Source organism: Ranitomeya variabilis, chromosome 3 (genome assembly GCF_051348905.1).
Source record: "Ranitomeya variabilis isolate aRanVar5 chromosome 3, aRanVar5.hap1, whole genome shotgun sequence".
In the NCBI taxonomy this organism is placed as follows: domain Eukaryota; kingdom Metazoa; phylum Chordata; class Amphibia; order Anura; family Dendrobatidae; genus Ranitomeya; species Ranitomeya variabilis.
The window spans coordinates 785920895-785946109 of NC_135234.1; positions in this window are offsets into that span (position 1 = coordinate 785920895).

Here is a 25215-nt window from a genome sequence, read left to right on the forward strand (position 1 = left end):
TTTTTTTTTTTTTTTTCCCTCTGGTTCTGAGTGTGCTCTTAATTGAATCACTTGCTAGTCTGCCTATACTGCAGCCTTCCTCTCTTCCTCTCCTTCTAATCCTTGAATGGCTCTGTGTTCACCTGTTTCAAATGGATCTTCAGAGTGTAGCTACAGGTTTGAATAATCTCGCCACAAAGGTACAAAATTTGCAAGATTTTGTTGTTCATGCACCTATGTCTGAGCCTAGAATTCCTTTGCCTGAATTCTTCTCGGGGAATAGATCTCACTTTCAAAATTTTAAAAATAATTGCAAATTGTTTTTGTCCCTGAAGTCTCGCTCTGCCGGAGACCCTGCACAGCAGGTCAGGATTGTAATTTCCTTGCTCCGGGGCGACCCTCAAGACTGGGCTTTTGCATTGGCACCAGGGGATCCTGCGTTGCTCAATGTGGATGCATTTTTTCTGGCCTTGGGGTTGCTTTATGAGGAACCTCATTTAGAGCTTCAGGCGGAAAAGGCCTTGATGTCCTTGTCTCAGGGGCAAGATGAAGCTGAAATATACTGCCAAAAATTCCGCAAATGGTCTGTGCTTACTCAGTGGAATGAGTGCGCCCTGGCGGCGATTTTCAGAGAAGGTCTCTCTGATGCCATTAAGGATGTTATGGTGGGTGTTGTGAATTTGGATTCTGGGCTCCCCCGGTGGCTACTGGTGGAATTGAACTGGTGTTTTCATCTTCTCTGTTCACCTGTTCCCATCAAGATGTGGGAGTCGCTATATAACCTTGCTGCTCTGTTAGTTGCTTGCCGGTCAACAATGTTATCAGAAGCCTCTCTGTGCTTGTTCCTGCTCCTAGACAACTACTAGATAAGTTGGACTCTTGTCCATGTTTGTTTTTGCATTTTTGTTCCAGTTCACAGCTGTAGTTTCGTTACTGTGTCTGGAAAGCTCTTGTGAACAGGAATTGCCCCTCTGGTGTTATGAGTTAATGCCAGAGTTTTAAAGTAATTTCTGGATGGTGTTTTGATAGGGTTTTCAGCTGACCATGAAAGTGTCCTTTCTGTCTTCTGCTATGTAGTAAGTGGACCTCAAATTTGCTAAACCTATTTTCATACTACGTTTGTTATTTCATCTTTATTCACCGCCAATACATGTGGGGGGCCTCTGTCTCCTTTCGGGGTATTTCTCTAGAGGTGAGCTAGGACTAATATTTTCCTCTGCTAGCATTATTTAGTCCTCCGGCTGGTGCTGGGCATCTAGAATCAACGTAGGCATGCTACCCGGCCACTGCTAGTTGTGCGTTAGGTTTAGTTCATGGTCAGCTCAGTTCCCATCTTCCAAGAGCTAGTTCCTATATATATGCTGATGCTATGTTCTCTTGCCATTGAGAACATGACAGTTTGACCGGCCCACTAAAGGGTTAAAATCCTTGGCTGAGAAAGGAGAGAAATAAGAAGTCTGCTGAGAATTTTTTTTTTTTTTTTCTCCTTCTAATCTTTGAATGGCTCTGTGTCCACCTGTTTGTAATGGATCTTCAGAGTGTAACTGCAGGTTTGAATAATCTCGCCACGAAGGTACAAAATTTGCAAGACTTTGTTTGTCATGCACCTGTATCTGAGCCGAGAATTCCTTTGCCGGAATTTTTCTCGGGGAATAGATCTGGGTTTCAGAATTTTCGAAATAATTGCAAATTATTTTTGTCCCTGAAATTTCGCTCTGCCGGAGACCCTGCACAGCAGGTCCGGATTGTGATTTCCTTGCTCCGGGGCGACCCTCAAGACTGGGCTTTTTCATTGACACCAGGGGATCCTGCGTTGCTCAATGTGGATGCGTTTTTTCTGGCCTTGGGGTTGCTTTATGACGAACCTCATTTGGAGCTTCAGGCAGAAAAAACTTTGATGTCCCTATCTCAGGGGCAAGATGAAGCGGAAATTTACTGTCAAAGATTCCGTAAATGGTCTGTGCTTACTCAGTGGAATGAGTGCGCCCTGGCGGCGACTTTCAGAGAGGGTCTCTCTGATGCCATTAAGGATGTTATGGTGGGGTTCCCTGTGCCTGCGGGTCTGAATGAGTCCATGACAATGGCTATTCAGATCGATAGGCGTTTGCGGGAGCGCAAACCAGTGCACCATCTGGCGGTGTCCACTGAGAAGTCGCCAGAGAGTATGCAGTGTGATAGAATTCTGTCCCGAAGCGAGCGGCAGAATTTTAGACGGAAAAATGGGTTGTGTTTCTATTGTGGTGATTCTACTCATGTTATATCAGCATGCTCTAAGCGCACTAAAAAGCTTGATAAATCTGTTTCCATTTGCACCTTACCGTCTAAGTTTATTCTATCTGTGACCCTGATTTGCTCTTTGTCATCTATTACCACGGACGCCTATGTCGACTCTGGCGCCGCTTTGAGTCTTATGGATTGGTCCTTGGCCAAACGCTGTGGGTATGATTTAGAGCCTTTGGAGACTCCTATTCCTCTGAAGGGGATTGACTCCACCCCATTGGCTAATAATAAACCACAATACTGGACACAAGTAACTATGCGTATTAATCCGGATCACCAGGAGATTATTCGCTTTCTGGTGCTGTATAATCTACATGATGATTTGGTGCTAGGATTGCCTTGGCTGCAATCTCACAACCCAGTCCTCGACTGGAGAGCTATGTCTGTGTTGAGCTGGGGATGTAAGGGGGCTCATGGGGATGTACCTGTGGTTTCCATTTCATCATCTATTCCCTCTGAAATTCCTGAGTTCCTGTCTGACTATCGTGACGTCTTTGAAGAATCCAAGCTTGGTTCATTACCTCCGCACCGAGAGTGCGATTGTGCCATAGATTTAATCCCGGGTAGTAAATACCCAAAGGGTCGTTTATTTAATCTGTCTGTGCCTGAACATGCTGCTATGCGAGAATATATAAAGGAGTCCTTGGAAAAGGGACATATTCGTCCATCGTCATCTCCCTTAGGAGCCGGTTTTTTCTTTGTGTCAAAAAAAGACGGCTCTTTGAGACCATGTATTGATTATCGGCTTTTGAATAAAATCACTGTTAAATATCAATACCCATTGCCGTTGCTGACTGATTTGTTTGCTCGCATAAAGGGGGCCAAGTGGTTCTCTAAGATTGACCTTCGTGGGGCGTATAATTTGGTGCGAATCAGGCAGGGGGATGAGTGGAAAACCGCATTTAATACGCCCGAGGGCCACTTTGAGTATTTAGTGATGCCTTTTGGTCTTTCAAATGCTCCGTCAGTTTTCCAGTCCTTTATGCATGATATTTTTCGCGATTATTTGGATAAATTTATGATTGTGTATCTGGATGATATTCTGATTTTTTCGGATGACTGGGACTCTCATGTCCAGCAAGTCAGGAGGGTTTTCCAGGTTTTGCGGTCTAATTCTTTGTGTGTGAAGGGTTCTAAGTGTGTTTTTGGGGTACAGAGGATTTCCTTTTTGGGATATATTTTTTCTCCCTCTTCCATTGAAATGGATCCTGTCAAGGTTCAAGCTATTTGTGATTGGACGCAGCCCTCTTCTCTTAAGAGTCTTCAGAAATTTTTGGGCTTTGCTAACTTTTATCGTCGATTTATTGCTGGTTTTTCGGATATTGCTAAGCCATTGACCGATTTGACTAAGAAGGGTGCTGATGTTGCTGATTGGTCCCCTGACGCTGTGGAGGCCTTTCGGGAGCTTAAGCGCCGTTTTTCCTCTGCCCCTGTGTTGCGTCAGCCTGATGTTGCTCTACCTTTTCAGGTTGAGGTCGACGCTTCTGAGATCGGAGCTGGGGCAGTGTTGTCGCAGAAAAGTTCTGACTGCTCCGTGATGAGGCCTTGTGCCTTCTTTTCCCGTAAATTTTCGCCCGCTGAGCGGAATTATGATGTTGGGAATCGGGAGCTTTTGGCCATGAAGTGGGCTTTTGAGGAGTGGCGCCATTGGCTTGAGGGGGCCAGACATCAGGTGGTGGTATTGACTGACCACAAAAACTTGATTTATCTTGAGACCGCCAGGCGCCTGAATCCTAGACAGGCGCGCTGGTCATTATTTTTCTCTCGGTTTAATTTTGTGGTGTCATACCTACCGGGTTCTAAGAATGTTAAGGCGGATGCCCTTTCTAGGAGTTTTGAGCCTGACTCGCCTGGTAACTCTGAGCCCACAGGTATCCTTAAGGATGGAGTGGTATTGTCAGCCGTTTCTCCAGACCTGCGGCGGGCCTTGCAGGAGTTTCAGGCGGATAGACCGGATCGTTGCCCACCTGATAAACTGTTTGTTCCTGATGATTGGACCAGTAGAGTCATCTCTGAGGTTCATTCTTCTGCGTTGGCAGGTCATCCTGGCATTTTTGGTACCAGGGATTTGGTGGCAAGGTCCTTCTGGTGGCCTTCCCTGTCACGAGATGTGCGAGGCTTTGTGCAGTCTTGTGACGTTTGTGCTCGAGCCAAGCCTTGTTGCTCTCGGGCTAGTGGATTATTGTTGCCCTTGCCTATTCTTAAGAGGCCTTGGATGCACATCTCGATGGATTTTATTTCAGATCTGCCTGTTTCTCAGAAGATGTCTGTCATCTGGGTGGTGTGTGACCGTTTCTCTAAGATGGTCCATTTGGTTCCTCTGCCCAAGTTGCCTTCTTCTTCCGAGTTGGTTCCTCTGTTTTTTCAAAATGTTGTTCGTTTGCATGGTATTCCTGAGAATATCATTTCTGACAGAGGGACCCAATTCGTGTCTAGATTTTGGCGGGCATTCTGTGCTAGGATGGGCATAGATTTATCTTTTTCGTCCGCTTTCCATCCTCAGACGAATGGCCAGACCGAGCGGACTAATCAGACCCTGGAGACATATCTGAGGTGTTTTGTGTCTGCTGACCAGGATGATTGGGTTGCTTTTTTGCCATTGGCAGAGTTCGCTCTCAATAATCGGGCCAGCTCTGCCACTTTGGTGTCCCCGTTTTTCTGTAATTCGGGGTTTCATCCTCGATTTTCCTCTGGTCAGGTGGAATCTTCGGATTGTCCTGGAGTGGATGCTGTGGTGGAGAGATTGCATCAGATCTGGGGGCAGGTGGTGGACAATTTGAGGTTGTCCCAGGAGAAGACTCAGCTTTTTGCCAACCGCCACCGTCGTGTTGGTCCTCGGCTTTGTGTTGGGGATTTGGTGTGGTTGTCTTCTCGTTTTGTCCCTATGAGGGTCTCTTCTCCTAAGTTTAAGCCTCGGTTCATCGGCCCGTATAAGATATTGGAGATTCTTAACCCTGTTTCCTTCCGTTTGGACCTCCCTGCATCCTTTTCTATTCATAACGTTTTTCATCGGTCATTATTGCGCAGGTATGAGGTACCGGTTGTGCCTTCCGTTGAGCCTCCTGCTCCGGTGTTAGTTGAGGGTGAGTTGGAGTACGTTGTGGAGAAAATCTTAGACTCTCGTGTTTCCAGACGGAGACTCCAGTATCTGGTCAAGTGGAAGGGATACGGCCAGGAGGATAATTCTTGGGTGAATGCATCTGATGTTCATGCCTCTGATCTGGTTCGTGCCTTTCATAGGGCCCATCCTGATCGCCCTGGTGGTTCTGGTGAGGGTTCGGTGCCCCCTCCTTGAGGGGGGGGTACTGTTGTGAATTTGGATTCTGGGCTCCCCCGGTGGCTACTGGTGGAATTGAACTGGTGTTTTCATCTTCTCTGTTCACCTGTTCCCATCAAGATGTGGGAGTCGCTATATAACCTTGCTGCTCTGTTAGTTGCTTGCCGGTCAACAATGTTATCAGAAGCCTCTCTGTGCTTGTTCCTGCTCCTAGACAACTACTAGATAAGTTGGACTCTTGTCCATGTTTGTTTTTGCATTTTTGTTCCAGTTCACAGCTGTAGTTTCGTTACTGTGTCTGGAAAGCTCTTGTGAACAGGAATTGCCACTCTGGTGTTATGAGTTAATGCCAGAGTTTTAAAGTAATTTCTGGATGGTGTTTTGATAGGGTTTTCAGCTGACCATGAAAGTGTCCTTTCTGTCTTCTGCTATGTAGTAAGTGGACCTCAAATTTGCTAAACCTATTTTCATACTACGTTTGTTATTTCATCTTTATTCACCGCCAATACATGTGGGGGGCCTCTGTCTCCTTTCGGGGTATTTCTCTAGAGGTGAGCTAGGACTAATATTTTCCTCTGCTAGCATTATTTAGTCCTCCGGCTGGTGCTGGGCATCTAGAATCAACGTAGGCATGCTACCCGGCCACTGCTAGTTGTGCGTTAGGTTTAGTTCATGGTCAGCTCAGTTCCCATCTTCCAAGAGCTAGTTCCTATATATATGCTGATGCTATGTTCTCTTGCCATTGAGAACATGACAGGTGGGGTTCCCTGTGCCTGCGAGTCTGAATGAGTCCATGACGATGGCTATTCAGATCGATAGGCGTCTGCGGGAGCGCAAACCTGTGCACCATTTGGCGGTGTCTACTGAGAAAACGCCAGAAAATATGCAATGTGATAGAATTCTGTCCAGAAGCGAGCGGCAGAATTTTAGACGAAAAAATGGGTTGTGCTTCTATTGTGGTGATTCAACTCATGTTATATCAGCATGCTTTAAGCGTACTAAGAAGCCTGACAAGTCTGTTTCAATTAGCACTTTACAGTCTAAGTTTATTCTATCTGTGACCCTGATTTGTTCTTTGTCATCTATTACCGCGGACGCCTATGTCGACTCTGGCGCTGCTTTGAGTCTTATGGATTGGTCCTTTGCCAAACGCTGTGGGTATGATTTGGAGCCATTGGAGGCTCCGATACCTCTGAAAGGGATTGACTCCACCCCATTGGCTAGTAATAAACCACAATACTGGACACAAGTGACTATGCGTGTTAATCCGGATCACCAGGAGGTTATTCGCTTTCTGGTGCTGTATAATCTACATGATGTTTTGGTGCTGGGATTGCCATGGCTGCAATCTCATAACCCAGTCCTCGACTGGAGAGCTATGTCTGTGTTAAGCTGGGGATGTAAAGGAACTCATGGGGACGTACCTTTGGTTTCCATTTCATCATCTATTCCCTCTGAGATTCCTGAATTCTTGTCTGACTTTCGTGACGTTTTTGAAGAACCCAAGGTTGGTTCACTACCTCCGCACCGGGAGTGCGATTGTGCCATAGACTTGATCCCGGGTAGTAAATACCCTAAGGGTCGTTTATTTAATCTGTCTGTGCCTGAACATGCTGCTATGCGAGAATATATAAAGGAGTCCTTGGAAAAGGGACATATTCGTCCTTCGTCATCTCCCTTAGGAGCCGGTTTTTTCTTTGTGTCTAAGAAAGAAGGCTCTTTGAGGCCGTGTATTGATTATCGACTTTTGAATAAAATCACGGTTAAATATCAATATCCGTTACCACTGCTTACTGATTTGTTTGCTCGTATAAAGGGGGCCAAGTGGTTCTCTAAGATTGATCTCCGTGGGGCGTATAATTTGGTGCGAATCAAGCAGGGGGATGAGTGGAAAACCGCATTTAATACGCCCGAGGGCCATTTTGAGTATTTGGTGATGCCTTTTGGTCTTTCAAATGCCCCTTCAGTCTTCCAGTCCTTTATGCATGACATTTTCCGCGATTATTTGGATAAATTTATGATTGTGTATCTGGATGATATTCTGATTTTTTCGGATGACTGGGACTCTCATGTCCAGCAGGTCAGGAGGGTTTTTCAGGTTTTGCGGTCTAATTCCTTGTGTGTGAAGGGTTCTAAGTGTGTTTTTGGGGTTCAGAAGATTTCCTTCTTGGGATACATTTTTTCCCCCTCTTCCATCGAGATGGATCCTGTCAAGGTTCAGGCTATTGGTGATTGGACGCAACCCTCTTCTCTTAAGAGTCTTCAGAAATTTTTGGGCTTTGCTAACTTTTATCGTCGATTTATTGCTGGTTTTTCTGATGTTGTAAAACCATTGACTGATTTGACTAAGAAGGGTGCTGATGTTGCTGATTGGTCCCCTGATGCTGTGGAGGCCTTTCGGGAGCTCAAGCGCCGCTTTTCTTCCGCCCCAGTGTTGCGTCAGCCTGATGTTGCTCTTCCTTTTCAGGTTGAGGTCGACGCTTCTGAAATCGGAGCTGGGGCGGTGTTGTCGCAGAGAAGTTCCGACTGCTCCGTGATGAGACCTTGTGCTTTTTTTTCCCGTAAATTTTCGCCCGCCGAGCGGAATTATGATATTGGGAATCGGGAGCTTTTGGCCATGAAGTGGGCTTTTGAGGAGTGGCGTCACTGGCTTGAGGGGGCCAGACATCAGGTGGTGGTATTGACTGACCACAAAAATTTAATTTACCTTGAGTCTGCCAGGCGCCTGAATCCTAGACAAGCGCGCTGGTCGTTGTTTTTCTCTCGGTTTAATTTTGTGGTGTCTTACCTACCGGGTTCTAAGAATGTTAAGGCGGATGCCCTTTCTAGGAGTTTTGAGCCTGACTCCCCTGGTAATTCTGAGCCCACAGGTATCCTTAAAGATGGAGTGATATTGTCTGCCGTTTCTCCAGACCTGCGGCGGGCCTTGCAGGAGTTTCAGGCGGATAGACCTGATCGTTGCCCACCTGGTAGACTGTTTGTTCCTGATGATTGGACCAGTAGAGTCATCTCTGAGGTTCATTCTTCTGCGTTGGCAGGTCATCCTGGAATCTTTGGTACCAGGGATTTGGTGGCAAGGTCCTTCTGGTGGCCTTCCCTGTCACGAGATGTGCGAGGCTTTGTGCAGTCTTGTGACGTTTGTGCTCGGGCCAAGCCTTGTTGTTCTCGGGCTAGTGGATTGTTGTTACCCTTGCCTATCCCGAAGAGGCCTTGGACGCACATCTCGATGGATTTTATTTCGGATCTGCCTGTTTCTCGGAAGATGTCTGTCATCTGGGTGGTGTGTGACCGTTTCTCTAAGATGGTCCATCTGGTTCCCTTGCCTAAGTTGCCTTCTTCTTCCGAGTTGGTTCCTCTGTTTTTTCAAAATGTTGTTCGTTTGCATGGTATTCCGGAGAATATCGTTTCTGACAGAGGGACCCAATTCGTGTCTAGATTTTGGCGGGCATTCTGTGCTAGGATGGGCATAGATTTGTCTTTTTCGTCTGCTTTCCATCCTCAGACTAATGGCCAGACCGAGCGGACTAATCAGACCTTGGAGACATATTTGAGGTGTTTTGTGTCTGCGGATCAGGATGATTGGGTTGCTTTTTTGCCTTTGGCGGAGTTCGCCCTCAATAATCGGGCCAGCTCTGCCACCTTGGTGTCCCCGTTTTTCTGTAATTCGGGGTTTCATCCTCGATTTTCCTCCGGTCAAGTGGAATCTTCGGATTGTCCTGGAGTGGATGCTGTGGTGGAGAGGTTGCATCAGATTTGGGGGCAGGTGGTGGACAATTTGAAGTTGTCCCAGGAGAAGACTCAGCTTTTTGCCAACCGCCGTCGTCGTGTTGGTCCTCGGCTTTGTGTTGGGGACTTGGTGTGGTTGTCTTCTCGTTTTGTCCCTATGAGGGTTTCTTCTCCTAAGTTTAAGCCTCGGTTCATCGGCCCGTACAAGATATTGGAGATTCTTAACCCTGTGTCCTTCCGTTTGGACCTCCCTGCATCCTTTTCGATTCATAATGTTTTTCATCGGTCATTGTTGCGCAGGTATGAGGTACCAGCTGTGCCTTCCGTTGAGCCTCCTGCTCCGGTGTTGGTTGAGGGTGAGTTGGAGTACGTTGTGGAAAAGATCTTGGACTCTCGTGTTTCCAGACGGAAACTCCAGTATCTGGTCAAATGGAAGGGATACGGTCAGGAGGATAATTCTTGGGTCACTGCCTCTGATGTTCATGCCTCCGATCTTGTCCGTGCCTTTCATAGGGCTCATCCTGATCGCCCTGGTGGTTCTGGTGAGGGTCCGGTGCCCCCTCCTTGAGGGGGGGGTACTGTTGTGAAATTGGATTCTGGGCTCCCCCGGTGGCCACTTGTGGAATTTAACTTGTGTGCATCATCCCCTCTGTTCACCTGCTCCTATCAGGATGTGGGAGTGGCTATATAACCTTGCTCCTCTGTCAGTTTCATGCCGGTCAACAATGTAATCAGTAGCCTTTCTGTGCATGTTCCTGCTACTAGACAACTCCCAGCTAAGTTGGACTTTTGTCCTTGTGTGTTTTTGCATTTTGTTCCTGTTCACAGCTGCTGTTTCGTTACTGTGTCTGGAAAGCTCTTGTGAGCGGAAATTGCCACTCTGGTGTTATGAGTTAATGCTAGAGTCTTAAAGTAATTTCTGGATGGTGTTTTGATAGGGTTTTCTGCTGACCATGAAAGTGCCCTTTCTGTCTTCATGCTATCTAGTAAGCGGACCTCGATTTTGCTAAACCTATTTTCATACTACGTTTGTCATTTCATCTTAAATCACCGCCAATATATGTGGGGGCCTCTGTCTGCCTTTTGGGAAAATTTCTCTAGAGGTGAGCCAGGACTGTCTTTTCCTCTGCTAGGATTAGGTAGTTCTCCGGCTGGCGCTGGGCATCTAGGGATAAAAAAACGTAGGCATGCTACCCGGCCACTTCTAGTTGTGCGGCAGGTTTAGTTCATGGTCAGTATAGTTTCCATCTTCCAAGAGCTAGTTCTCATATATGCTGGGCTATGTTCTCTCGCCATTGAGAATCATGACACACCGTACGCTGGAAATGGTGACACTGGGGGATCATACAGCTCTGTACACACACACACGTATATATACACCGCACACTGGAGATGGTGACACTGGAGGATCATATAGCTCTGTACACACACGTACATATACACCGTACACTGGAGATGGTGACACTGGGGAATCATACAGCTCTGTACACACACGTATATATACACCATACACTGGATATGGTGACACTGGAGGATCATACAGGTCTGTACACACACGTATATATATATATATACCGTACACTGGAGATGGTGACACTGGGGATCATACAGCTCTGTACACACACATATATATATACAAACTGTATACTGGAGATGTGACACTGGAGGATCATACAGCTCTGTACACACACGTATATGTACACCGTACACTGGAGATGTGACACTGGAGGATCATACAGCTCTGTACACAGACGTATATATATATACCGTACACTGGAGATGGTGACACTGGGGATCATACAGCTCTGTACACACACATATATATATACAAACTGTATACTGGAGATGTGACACTGGAGAATCATACAGCTCTGTACACACACGTATATATACACCGTACACTGGAGATGTGACACTGGAGGATCATACAGCTCTGTACACACACACATATATATACACCGTTTTCACTGTCACGATGGTATGAAATATCATAAGTTTAGTTCTCTTGCTAGCATGCTGTGGGCTAAGCCCCCCTCCTTGGAGTGATTCAGCAACAGCTCGTAGCTGCAAATTCCTGACTTTCCTTCTCAGAGAGTGTGGGGGTTATGAGAGCCAAGGTATTTACGACCGGCATTTCCTGCCATGTAAGCTCTTATCCAGCTATAACTGGACTAGAAACTTCTAGAATCTATGAAAGTTCTTTGTTCTGTTTTTGTAAGATATTACGCAAACCGTTTAAGTTAAGACCACAAAAACATATATTTTTAATCTCCATCGAAGCATCTATCCAGCACTCTAAAGACGAGTTTCTAACTCCATCCGGTCAAGAAGTAGGGATTTCTCGGTAAATATGTATCCCAGACAGGACATATTTGATCTCATTAGAATGCCCACGTTAATCCGAGATGAATGCTGGGTTTGTTACGACTGACATGTTGTGTAGCGAAGTTATAGAAAGTAGATAAATTTAAGGTTGAAGTACTCAGAATGTAGAGAGAGGAAGGTTTGGAAAAGCCAGCCCTTTCTGTGAGGTCACAGGCTGTAGGTTTTAAGTGCTGGCCAGCGTCCAAGAGACGCAGATTTGAGTTTTTACCTGAAGAGCCCAGCGTGCACGCCCTGATGCACTGGGATAGATGGAAAGTCCCCCTAGCCTGTTGCCTGCAATGCTTTGAACAACTGTAAGTGTTATTCTCCTGTACTCCTTTTTTTTTTCTTTTTAAACAAAGGAGTACAGGAGAATAACACTTACAGTTGTTCAAAGCATTGCAGGCAACCAGGCTAGTGAACTTTCCATCTATCCCAGTGCATCAGGGCGTGCACTCTGGGCTCTTCAGGTAAAAACTCAAATCTGCCTCTCTTGGACGCCGGCCAGCACTTAAAACCTACAGCCTGTGACCTCACAGAAAGGGCTGGGTTTTCCAAACCCTCCTACCTCTTCAGTTGTACTAACTGGGCATTAAATATATCTGATACCCGTAACTTCGCTACAGAACATGTCATAATCATACCCCACCCAGCATTCATCTCGTGTTATCGCTAGCATTCTCGGGAGATCAAATATGTCCTATTTGGGATGTATATTTACAGAGAAATCCCTACTTCTTTACCAGATGGAGTTAGAAACTCGTCTTTAGAGTGATGGATAGCTCCACCGAGGGGAAGTAAGAATATATATTTTTTGTGTTCCTATCTTAAATGATTTGCCTAATATCTTACAAAAACAGAACACAGGACTTTCATGATTCTGGAAGTTTCTCATCCAGTTAAAGCTGGTCACTTTCCACTACAGGAAATGCCGGTCGTAAATACCTTTGCCAGGGGGGGTGAGGGGTTTGAGAGCTGAAAGTCAGGAATTTCCAGCAAGAAGCAATAAAAGCTGTTACAGAATCACTCAAAGAAGGGGGGCTTAGCCCACAGCATGCTAGCAAGAGAACTAAACTTATATGATATTTCATACCATATCGTGACACCTCCCCCTTTGGCGTGCGCTAGGGAGGTAGAACCCCACGGTATGCCTCCATGCGCACCTCAGTATGTTCACCCTGGTGGGACAGTCCATCTGCATTCCCATGCTCCCTGCCCGCTTTGTGTTGAATGGTGAAGTCAAATTGCTGAAGGGCAAGGCTCCAGCGTAGCAACCTGCCGTTGGTTCCACACATGGCTGTCATGAATCCCCAATGGCTAGGGATAGCACAGGACAAGCAAAGTACAAATAAATAACGGACGAGCTCTAGGGTGATGGAACCTGGACTGACCGCTGCTGTTGTGAATTTGCTTTTTGCTCCCTCTAGTGGTTACTAGTTTTTTGACTCTGGTTTTTCTGTCTTTCCTTTTATCCGCACCTGGGTCGTTAGTTAGGGGTGTTGCTATATAAGCTCCCTGGACCTTCAGTTCAATGCCTGGCAACGTAGTTATCAGAGCTAGTCTGCTGTGCTCTTGTCTACTGATCCTGGTTCCAGTTATATCAGCTAAGTCTGCCTTTTGCTTTTTGCTATTTGTTTTGGTTTTGTATTTTTGTCCAGCTTGTTCCAAATCTATATCCTGACCTTTGCTGGAAGCTCTAGGGGGCTGGTGTTCTCCCCCCGGACCGTTAGACGGTTCGGGGGTTCTTGAATTTCCAGTGTGGATTTTGATAGGGTTTTTGTTGACCATATAAGTTACCTTTCTTTATTCTGCTATCAGTAAGCGGGCCTCTCTGTGCTAAACCTGGTTCATTTCTGTGTTTGTCATTTCCTCTTACCTCACCGTCATTATTTGTGGGGGGCTTCTATCCAGCTTTGGGGTCCCCTTCTCTGGAGGCAAGAAAGGTCTTTGTTTTCCTCTACTAGGGGTAGCTAGATTCTCCGGCTGGCGCGTGTCATCTAGAATCAACGTAGGAATGATCCCCGGCTACTTCTAGTGTTGGCGTTAGGAGTAGATATATGGTCAACCCAGTTACCACTGCCCTATGAGCTGGATTTTTGTATTCTGCAGACTTCCACGTTCCTCTGAGACCCTCGCCATTGGGGTCATAACAGTTTGCCAGGCCAGTATTAAATGTTTAATGCATTGCAGAAGAGGGATTATAAGAAAGAAGATTCTGAGTTTTTTTTTTCTCCTTCCCCTTTACCTCAGAGTGGCTATGCTTGCTGCAGACATGAATGTCCAGACCTTGATTACAAGTGTGGACCAGCTGGCTACTCGTGTGCAGGGCATACAAGACTATGTTATCAGAAATCCTAGGTCAGAACCTAAAATACCGATTCCTGAACTGTTTTCCGGAGACAGGTTTAAGTTTAGGAATTTCGTGAATAATTGTAAATTGTTTTTGTCCCTGAGACCCTGTTCATCAGGAGATTCTGCTCAGCAAGTAAAGATTGTTATTTCGTTCTTACGGGGCGACCCTCAGGATTGGGCTTTTTCGCTGGCGCCAGGAGATCCGGCATTGGCTGATCTTGATGCGTTTTTTCTGGCGCTCGGTTTACTTTATGAGGAACCCAATCTTGAGATTCAGGCAGAAAAGGCCTTGCTGTCTATGTCTCAGGGGCAGGACGAGGCTGAAGTGTATTGCCAAAAATTTCGGAAATGGTCCGTGCTGATACATTGGAACGAGTGTGCACTGGCCGCTAATTTTAGAAATGGCCTTTCTGAAGCCATTAAGAATGTTATGGTGGGTTTTCCCATTCCCACAGGTCTGAATGATACTATGGCACTGGCTATTCAAATTGACCGGCGGTTGCGGGAGCGCAAAACCGCAAATTCCCTCATGGTGTTGTCTGAACAGACACCTAATTCGGTGCAATGTGATAGAAAAACCGCAAATTCCCTCATGGTGTTGTCTGAACAGACACCTGATTTAATGCAATGTGATAGAATCCTGACTAGAAATGAGCGGAAAATTCATAGACGCCGGAATGGCTTGTGCTACTACTGTGGTGATTCTACACATGTTATCTCAGCATGCTCTAAACGTATAGCTAAGGTTGTTAGTCCTGTCACCGTTGGTAATTTGCAACCTAAATTTATTCTGTCTGTAACTTTGATTTGCTCACTGTCATCTTATCCTGTCATGGCGTTTGTAGATTCAGGTGCTGCCCTGAGTCTCATGGATCTCTCATTTGCTAAGCGCTGTGGATTTACTCTTGAACCATTAGTAAATCCTATTCCTCTTAGGGGTATTGATGCTACACCATTGGCAGCAAATAAACCGCAGTATTGGACTCAGGTTACCATGTGCATGACTCCTGAACACCACGGAGTGATACGTTTCCTGGTTTTACATAAAATGCATGATTTGGTCGTTTTAGGGCTGCCATGGTTACAGACCCATAATCCAGTCCTGGACTGGAAGGCTATGTCAGTCTCAAGTTGGGGCTGTCGTGGTATTCATGAGGATTCCCTGCCTGTGTCTATTGCTTCTTCTACGCCTTCGGAAGTTCCGGAGTATTTGTCTGATTATCAGGATGTCTTCAGTGAGTCTGAGTCCAGTGCACTGCCTCCTCATAGGGACTGTGACTGTGCTATAGATTTGATCCCAGGCAGTAAATTTCCTAAGGGAAGACTGTTTAATCTGTCGGTACCTGAACATACCGCTATGCGTTCATATATCAAGGAGTCTCTGGAAAAAGGACATATTCGTCCGTCTTCTTCCCCTCTTGGTGCGGGATTCTTTTTTGTGGCAAAAAAGGACGGATCTTTGAGACCTTGTATTGATTATCGGCTTTTAAATAAGATCACTGTCAAATTTCAGTATCCTTTACCGCTGTTGTCTGACTTGTTTGCCCGGATTAAGGGTGCCAAGTGGTTCACCAAGATAGACCTTCGTGGTGCGTACAACCTTGTGCGCATTAAGCAAGGTGATGAATGGAAAACCGCATTCAATACGCCCGAAGGTCATTTTGAGTACTTGGTGATGCCTTTTGGGCTCTCCAATGCGCCTTCAGTTTTTCAGTCTTTTATGCATGACATTTTCCGGAAGTATCTGGATAAATTTTTGATTGTTTATCTGGATGATATTTTGTTTTTTTCTGATAATTGGGATTCGCATGTGGAGCAGGTCAGGTTAGTCTTTAAAATTTTGCGTGAAAATTCTTTGTTTGTCAAGGGCTCAAAGTGTCTCTTTGGTGTACAGAAGGTTCCCTTTTTGGGGTTCATTTTTTCCCCTTCTGCTGTGGAGATGGACCCAGTCAAGGTCCGAGCTATTCTTGATTGGACTCAGCCCTCGTCAGTTAAGAGTCTTCAGAAGTTCTTGGGCTTCGCTAACTTCTACCGTCGTTTTATCGCTAATTTTTCTAGCATTGTGAAACCTTTGACGGATATGACCAAGAAGGGCTCCGATGTAGCTAACTGGGCTCCTGCTGCCGTGGAGGCTTTCCAGGAGTTGAAACGCCGGTTTACTTCGGCGCCTGTTTTGTGCCAGCCTGACGTCTCACTTCCCTTTCAGGTTGAGGTGGATGCTTCGGAGATTGGGGCAGGGGCCGTTTTGTCGCAGAGAGGCCCTGGTTGCTCTGTTATGAAACCTTGTGCCTTTTTCTCTAGGAAGTTTTCGCCTGCCGAGCGAAATTATGATGTGGGCAATCGGGAGTTGTTGGCCATGAAATGGGCATTTGAGGAGTGGCGTCATTGGCTCGAGGGTGCTAAGCATTGTGTGGTGGTCTTGACTGATCACAAAAATCTGATGTATCTCGAGTCTGCTAAACGCCTTAGTCCGAGACAGGCCCGCTGGTCATTGTTTTTCTCCCGCTTTGATTTTGTTGTCTCGTATTTACCAGGTTCAAAGAATGTGAAGGCCGATGCTCTTTCTAGGAGCTTTGTGCCTGATGCTCCTGGAGTCGCTGATCCTGTTGGTATTCTTAAAGATGGAGTTATCTTGTCAGCTATTTCTCCGGATCTGCGACGTGTGTTGCAGAGATTTCAGGCTGATAGGCCTGAGTCTTGTCCACCTGACAGACTGTTTGTTCCGGATAAGTGGACCAGCAGAGTCATTTCCGAGGTTCATTCCTCGGTGTTGGCAGGTCACCCGGGAATTTTTGGCACCAGAGATCTGGTGGCCAGGTCCTTTTGGTGGCCTTCCTTGTCAAGAGATGTGCGGTCATTTGTGCAGTCCTGTGGGACTTGTGCTCGAGCTAAGCCTTGCTGTTCTCGTGCCAGCGGTTTGCTCTTGCCCTTGCCTGTCCCGAAGAGACCTTGGACACATATCTCCATGGATTTCATTTCTGATCTTCCGCTATCTCAGGGCATGTCCGTTATCTGGGTGATATGTGATCGCTTCTCCAAGATGGTCCATTTGGTTCCTTTGCCTAAGCTGCCTTCCTCTTCCGATCTGGTTCCTGTGTTTTTCCAGAACGTGGTTCGTTTGCACGGCATCCCTGAGAATATTGTGTCAGACAGAGGATCCCAGTTCGTTTCCAGGTTCTGGCGATCCTTTTGTAGTAGGATGGGCATTGATTTGTCGTTTTCGTCTGCTTTCCATCCTCAGACTAATGGACAGACGGAGCGAACCAATCAGACTTTGGAGGCTTATTTGAGGTGTTTTGTCTCTGCTGATCAGGACGATTGGGTGACATTCTTGCCGTTGGCTGAGTTTGCCCTTAATAATCGGGCTAGTACCGCCACCTTGGTTTCGCCTTTTTTCTGCAACTCTGGTTTCCATCCTCGCTTTTCTTCGGGTCATGTGGAGCCTTCTGACTGTCCTGGGGTGGATTCTGTGGTGGATAGGTTGCAGCAGATCTGGAATCATGTGGTGGACAACTTGAAGTTGTCACAGGAGAAGGCTCAGCGCTTTGCCAACCGCCGCCGCGGTGTGGGTCCCCGACTACGCGTTGGGGATTTGGTGTGGCTTTCTTCCCGCTTTGTTCCTATGAAGGTCTCCTCTCCCAAATTTAAACCTCGTTTTATTGGGCCTTACAAGATATTGGAAATCCTTAATCCTGTATCTTTTCGTCTGGATCTTCCTGTGTCGTTTGCTATTCACAATGTATTTCATAGGTCCTTGTTGCGGCGGTACATTGTGCCTGTAGTTCCTTCTGCTGAGCCTCCTGCTCCGGTGTTGGTTGAGGGCGAGTTGGAGTACGTGGTGGAGAAGATCTTGGATTCTCGCCTCTCCAGGCGGAGGCTTCAGTACCTGGTCAAGTGGAAGGGCTATGGTCAGGAGGATAATTCCTGGGTGGTCGCCTCTGATGTTCATGCGGCCGATTTATTTCGTGCCTTTCATGCCGCTCATCCTGATCGCCCTGGTGGTCGTGGTGAGGGTTCGGTGACCCCTCACTAAGGGGGGGGTACTGTTGTGAATTTGCTTTTTGCTCCCTCTAGTGGTTACTAGTTTTTTGACTCTGGTTTTTCTGTCTTTCCTTTTATCCGCACCTGGGTCGTTAGTTAGGGGTGTTGCTATATAAGCTCCCTGGACCTTCAGTTCAATGCCTGGCAACGTAGTTATCAGAGCTAGTCTGCTGTGCTCTTGTCTACTGATCCTGGTTCCAGTTATATCAGCTAAGTCTGCCTTTTGCTTTTTGCTATTTGTTTTGGTTTTGTATTTTTGTCCAGCTTGTTCCAAATCTATATCCTGACCTTTGCTGGAAGCTCTAGGGGGCTGGTGTTCTCCCCCCGGACCGTTAGACGGTTCGGGGGTTCTTGAATTTCCAGTGTGGATTTTGATAGGGTTTTTGTTGACCATATAAGTTACCTTTCTTTATTCTGCTATCAGTAAGCGGGCCTCTCTGTGCTAAACCTGGTTCATTTCTGTGTTTGTCATTTCCTCTTACCTCACCGTCATTATTTGTGGGGGGCTTCTATCCAGCTTTGGGGTCCCCTTCTCTGGAGGCAAGAAAGGTCTTTGTTTTCCTCTACTAGGGGTAGCTAGATTCTCCGGCTGGCGCGTGTCATCTAGAATCAACGTAGGAATGATCCCCGGCTACTTCTAGTGTTGGCGTTAGGAGTAGATATATGGTCAACCCAGTTACCACTGCCCTATGAGCTGGATTTTTGTATTCTGCAGACTTCCACGTTCCTCTGAGACCCTCGCCATTGGGGTCATAACACGCTGCCCTACGCCTGACAAACGCAACTAGAGATAGCCAGGGAGCGTGCCTACGTTGGTTCTAGACGCCACGCACCAGCCTAAGAGCTAACTAGTACTGCAGAGAAAATAAAGACCTCACTTGCCTCCAGAGGAATGAACCCCAAAAGATATAGTTGCCCCCTCACATGTATTGACGGTGAAATGAGAGGAAGGCACACACATAGAGATGATATATATAGTTTTAGCAAATTGAGGCCCGCTGTAAACTAGAAAGCAGAACGATACAAAAGGGGACTGAGCGGTCAGAAAAAAACCCTAATCAAAAAAACCATCCTGAGATTACAAGAACCCATGTGCCAACTCATGGCACATGGGGAGAACCTCAGTCCACTAGAGCTACCAGCTAGCATAGAGACATAATAAGCAAGCTGGACAAAAAACCAAACAACTGAAAATCAGCACTTAGCTTATCCTGAAAGATCTGGGAGCAGGTAGGCAGGAACCAAACAGAGCACATCTGAATACATTGATAGCCGGCAAGGGAATGACAGAAAGGCCAGGTAAAATAGGAAACACCCAGCCTCAGATGGACAGGTGGAAACCAAAGGCCGCAACCCACCAAAGTCACCCAGTACCAGCAGTAACCACCAGAGGGAGCCCACAAACAGAATCCACAACAGTACCCCCCCCTTGAGGAGGGGTCACCGAACCCTCACGAGAACCCCCAGGGCGATCAGGGGGAGCTCTATGGAAGGCGCGGACCAAATCAGTCGCATGAACATCGGAGGCGACCACCCAGGAATTATCCTCCTGACCATAACCCTTCCACTTAACCAAATACTGGAGTTTGCGTCTGGAAACACGAGAATCCAAGATCTTCTCAACAACATACTCCAATTCTCCCTCCACCAGCACCGGAGCAGGAGGCTCAACCGAAGGAACAACGGGCACCTCATACCTCCGCAACAACGACCGATGGAACACATTATGAATAGCAAACGATGCTGGGAGATCCAAACGAAAAGATACAGGGTTAAGAATCTCCGAGATCCTATAAGGACCGATGAACCGAGGCTTGAACTTAGGAGAAGAGACCTTCATAGGGACAAAACGAGAAGACAACCACACCAAATCCCCAACAAAAAGTCGGGGACCCACGCGGCGACGGCGATTAGCAAACTGCTGAGTCTTCTCCTGAGATAACTTCAAATTGTCCACCACCTGATTCCAAATCTGATGTAGCCTGTCCACCACCACGTCCACTCCAGGACAATCCGAAGACTCCACCTGACCAGAGGAAAAACGAGGATGAAACCCCGAATTACAAAAAAAAGGAGAGACCAACGTGGCAGAACTAGCCCGATTATTAAGAGCAAATTCGGCCAGTGGCAAAAAAGCAACCCAGTCATCTTGATCAGCAGAAACAAAACACCTCAAATAAGTTTCCAAGGTCTGATTAGTTCGCTCCGTCTGGCCATTCGTCTGAGGATGGAATGCAGACGAGAAAGACAAATCAATGCCCATCTTGGCACAAAACGTCCGCCAAAATCTAGACACAAACTGGGATCCCCTGTCAGAAACGATATTCTCCGGAATCCCATGCAAACGAACCACGTTCTGAAAAAATAAAGGGACCAACTCAGAGGAGGAGGGCAACTTAGGCAAGGGCACCAAATGAACCATCTTAGAAAAGCGGTCACACACAACCCAGATAACGGACATTTTCTGTGAAACCGGGAGATCAGAAATAAAATCCATGGAAATGTGCGTCCAAGGCCTCTTCGGGATGGGCAAGGATAACAACAACCCACTGGCCCGAGAACAGCAAGGCTTAGCTCGAGCACACACTTCACAAGACTGCACAAAGGTACGCACATCCCTAGACAAGGAAGGCCACCAAAAAGACCTGGCCACCAAGTCTCTAGTACCAAATATTCCAGGATGACCAGCCAACACAGAAGAATGGACCTCGGAGATGACTCTACTGGTCCAATCATCCGGGACAAACAGTCTTTCTGGTGGACAACGATCCGGTTTATCCACCTGAAACTCCTGCAATGCACGTCGCAAGTCTGGGGATATGGCGGACAATATTACCCCATCCCTAAGGATACCAGTAGGCCCAGAGTCTCCAGGAGAGTCAGGCACAAAACTCCTGGAAAGAGCATCTGCCTTCACATTCTTTGAACCTGGCAGGTATGAAACCACGAAATTGAAACGAGAAAAAAACAACGACCAACGAGCCTGTCTAGGATTCAAACGCCTGGCAGACTCAAGGTAAATGAGATTCTTGTGATCAGTCAAGACCACCACACGATGATTAGCACCCTCAAGCCAATGACGCCACTCCTCAAATGCCCACTTCATGGCCAAAAGCTCCCGATTACCCACATCATAATTGCGCTCGGCGGGCGAGAATTTTCTAGAGAAGAATGCACATGGCTTCATCACCGAGCCATTAGAACTTCTCTGTGACAAAACCGCCCCCGCTCCAATCTCGGAAGCATCAACCTCAACCTGAAAAGGAAGTGAAACATCTGGTTGACACAACACAGGAGCAGAAGAAAACCGGCGCTTAAGTTCCTGAAAGGCCTCCACGGCCGCAGGAGACCAATCAGCAACATCAGCACCCTTTTTAGTCAAATCAGTGAAAGGTTTAACAATACTGGAAAAATTAGCAATGAACCGACGATAAAAATTAGCAAACCCCAAGAACTTCTGAAGGCTCTTAACAGATGTAGGTTGTGTCCAGTCACAAATAGCCTGAACCTTGACGGGATCCATCTCAATAGTAGAAGGAGAAAAAATGTACCCCAAAAAAGAAATCTTCTGAACTCCAAAGAGACACTTTGAGCCCTTCACAAACAGAGAATTGGCCCGCAGAACCTGAAACACCTTCCTGACCTGTAGAACATGAGACTCCCAGTCATCAGAAAACACCAAAATATCATCCAAATACACAATCATAAACTTATCCAGATATTCACGGAAAATATTGTGCATAAAGGACTGAAAGACTGACAGAGCATTGGAGAGTCCAAAAGGCATTACCAAATACTCAAAATGGCCCTCAGGCATATTAAATGCGGTTTTCCACTCATCACCCTGTTTTATCCGCACCAGATTATACGCACCGCGAAGATCTATCTTAGTGAACCACCTAGCCCCCTTAATGCGAGCAAACAAATCAGTTAATAATGGCAATGGATACTGATATTTGACTGTAATCTTATTCAGAAGGCGATAATCTATACAAGGCCTCAGGGAACCATCTTTTTTTTGCCACGAAAAAAAAACCTGCTCCCAGAGGGGACGAAGATGGACGAATATGTCCCTTTTCCAAGGACTCCTTAATATAATTCCGCATAGCAGTATGCTCTGGCAGTGACAGATTAAATAAACGACCCTTAGGGAACTTACTGCCAGGAATCAATTCTATAGCACAGTCACACTCTCTATGAGGAGGGAGCGAATTGAGCTTAGGCTCCTCAAAAACATCCCTATAGTCAGACAAAAACGCAGGGATCTCAGAAGGAGTAGATGAAGCGATTGAAATCGGAGGTGCATCATCATGAACCTCCTGACATCCCCAGCTTAACACAGACATTGTTTTCCAGTCCAGGACAGGATTATGAGTTTGTAACCATGGCAGACCAAGCACTACTACATCATGTAAATTATACAGTACAAGGAAGCGAATCACCTCCTGATGAACGGGAGTCATGCGCATGGTCATTTGTGTCCAGTACTGCGGTTTATTCATAGCCAATGGTGTAGAGTCAATTCCCTTCAGAGGAATAGGAACTTCCAGAGGCTCCAGACTAAAACCGCAGCGTTTAGCAAATGACCAATCCATAAGACTCAGGGCAGCGCCCGAATCCACATAGGCATCGACGGAAATGGAAGACAGTGAAAAAATCAGAGTCACAGACAAAATGAACTTAGGCTGCAGAGTACCAATGGCAAAAGATTTATCAACCCTTTTTGTGCGTTTAGAGCATGCTGATATAACATGAGCTGAATCACCACAATAAAAACACAATCCATTTTTCCGCCTATAATTTTGCCGTTCACTTCTGGACTGAATTCTATCACATTGCATAGTCTCAGGTGCCTGTTCAGAAGACACCGCCAACTGGTGCACGGGTTTGCGCTCCCGTAAACGCCGATCAATCTGAATGGCCATAGCCATAGACTCATTCAGACCTGTAGGCGTAGGGAACCCCACCATAATATCCTTAATGGCCTCAGAAAGACCATTTCTGAAGTTTGCAGCCAGGGCGCACTCATTCCACTGAGTAAGCACCGACCATTTCCGAAATTTTTGACAATATATTTCCGCTTCATCATGCCCCTGAGAGAGGGCTAATAAAGCCTTTTCAGCCTGAATCTCCAGGTTAGGTTCCTCATAGAGCAATCCCAATGCCAGAAAAAACGCATCCACACTGAGCAATGCAGGATCCCCTGGTGCCAATGCAAATGCCCAATTCTGAGGGTCGCCCCGCAGGAAAGATATTACAATCTTGACCTGTTGAGCAGGGTCTCCAGAGGAGCGAGATTTTAAAGAAAGAAACAATTTACAATTGTTCCTGAAATTCAGGAAGGTAGATCTATCCCCAGAAAAGAACTCTGGAATAGGAATTCTAGGTTCAGACATGGGAGTGTGAACAACAAAATCCTGTATGTTTTGAACTTTTGCCGCGAGATTACTCAGGCTGGAAGCCAAACTCTGGACATCCATGTTAAACAGCTAAGATCAGAGCCATTCAAGGGTTAAGAGGAGGTAAGAAGCAGCTAGACAGCAATTAAGGGCTAGGCAGCAAGACTCTGAAGGGAAAAAAAAAAAAAAAAAAAATTTCCCTTAAACACTTCTTTTTCTCCTGCTTCAGCCCAAACAATGAACACTTTGTGGGCCGGCTATACTGTCATGAATCCCCAATGGCTAGGGATAGCACAGGACAAGCAAAGTACAAATAAATAACGGACGAGCTCTAGGGTGATGGAACCTGGACTGACCGCTGCCCTACGCCTGACAAACGCAACTAGAGATAGCCAGGGAGCGTGCCTACGTTGGTTCTAGACGCCACGCACCAGCCTAAGAGCTAACTAGTACTGCAGAGAAAATAAAGACCTCACTTGCCTCCAGAGGAATGAACCCCAAAAGATATAGTTGCCCCCTCACATGTATTGACGGTGAAATGAGAGGAAGGCACACACATAGAGATGATATATATAGTTTTAGCAAATTGAGGCCCGCTGTAAACTAGAAAGCAGAACGATACAAAAGGGGACTGAGCGGTCAGCAAAAAACCCTAATCAAAAAAACCATCCTGAGATTACAAGAACCCATGTGCCAACTCATGGCACATGGGGAGAACCTCAGTCCACTAGAGCTACCAGCTAGCATAGAGACATAATAAGCAAGCTGGACAAAAAACCAAACAACTGAAAATCAGCACTTAGCTTATCCTGAAAGATCTGGGAGCAGGTAGGCAGGAACCAAACAGAGCACATCTGAATACATTGATAGCCGGCAAGGGAATGACAGAAAGGCCAGGTAAAATAGGAAACACCCAGCCTCAGATGGACAGTGTCACGATATGGTATGAAATATCATGAGTTTAGTGCTCTTGTCAGCCCAGGATGTGGGCTAGGAGGCCCCCCTTGTTTTTTGCTTCAGAGTTGAGCTTGCTTGCCAATGTAGATGGGGGAAGTGAGTTTTATTGACGAAAGGCATTTACGACCCCCAGTTCCTGTAGTAGTAAGTGCTCAGCTTTAACAGTTAGAGAAACTTCTAGAACCATGCGGTCCTTTGTTCGGTTATTGTGAGATATTAGACAAACTATTTAGGATAGTGGGATGATAAATACATATTCTTTATCTCCGTCGAAGCATCTACCCATCACTCTAAACACCGTCGCCTAACTCCATCGGGGGAAGAAGTAGGGATTGCTCTGTAAATAATAGGACATATTTGATCTCCTTAGAAAGCTCATGTTAATACAAGCTCTATGCTGGGTGTGATATGACTCTGATATGTACTGGGACGGAGTTATAAGCATTAGACCAATTTGTATCCAAGTTACTCAGACTGAAAGGTAGGAGGATCTGGAAAAGCCAGCCCTTTCTGTGAGGTCACAGACTGTAGATTATAAAGTTGTGGCCAGATCTCCCGGCTCAGCCTTCTTCTTCTCTTTTCCTGTGAGCCCTGAGCAGCACATCCAATGAGCTGGGATGTCTGGCTGACTGCCATGCAATGATCTGAGAAATGTGAGTGTTATCGTTTCTTCCTTTAATCCTTTTATTTTCATAATTACCTTGTACATATTTGCAATTGTCTCATTTGTAACATCTTTGTAAAATATTTTATAAACACTGCCTAAAAATCATTTATGGGGTATCATATTTAATACTAGTTCGTCCTTCCTGCTCTAAATACGTACCCTGTCTCTGAAGG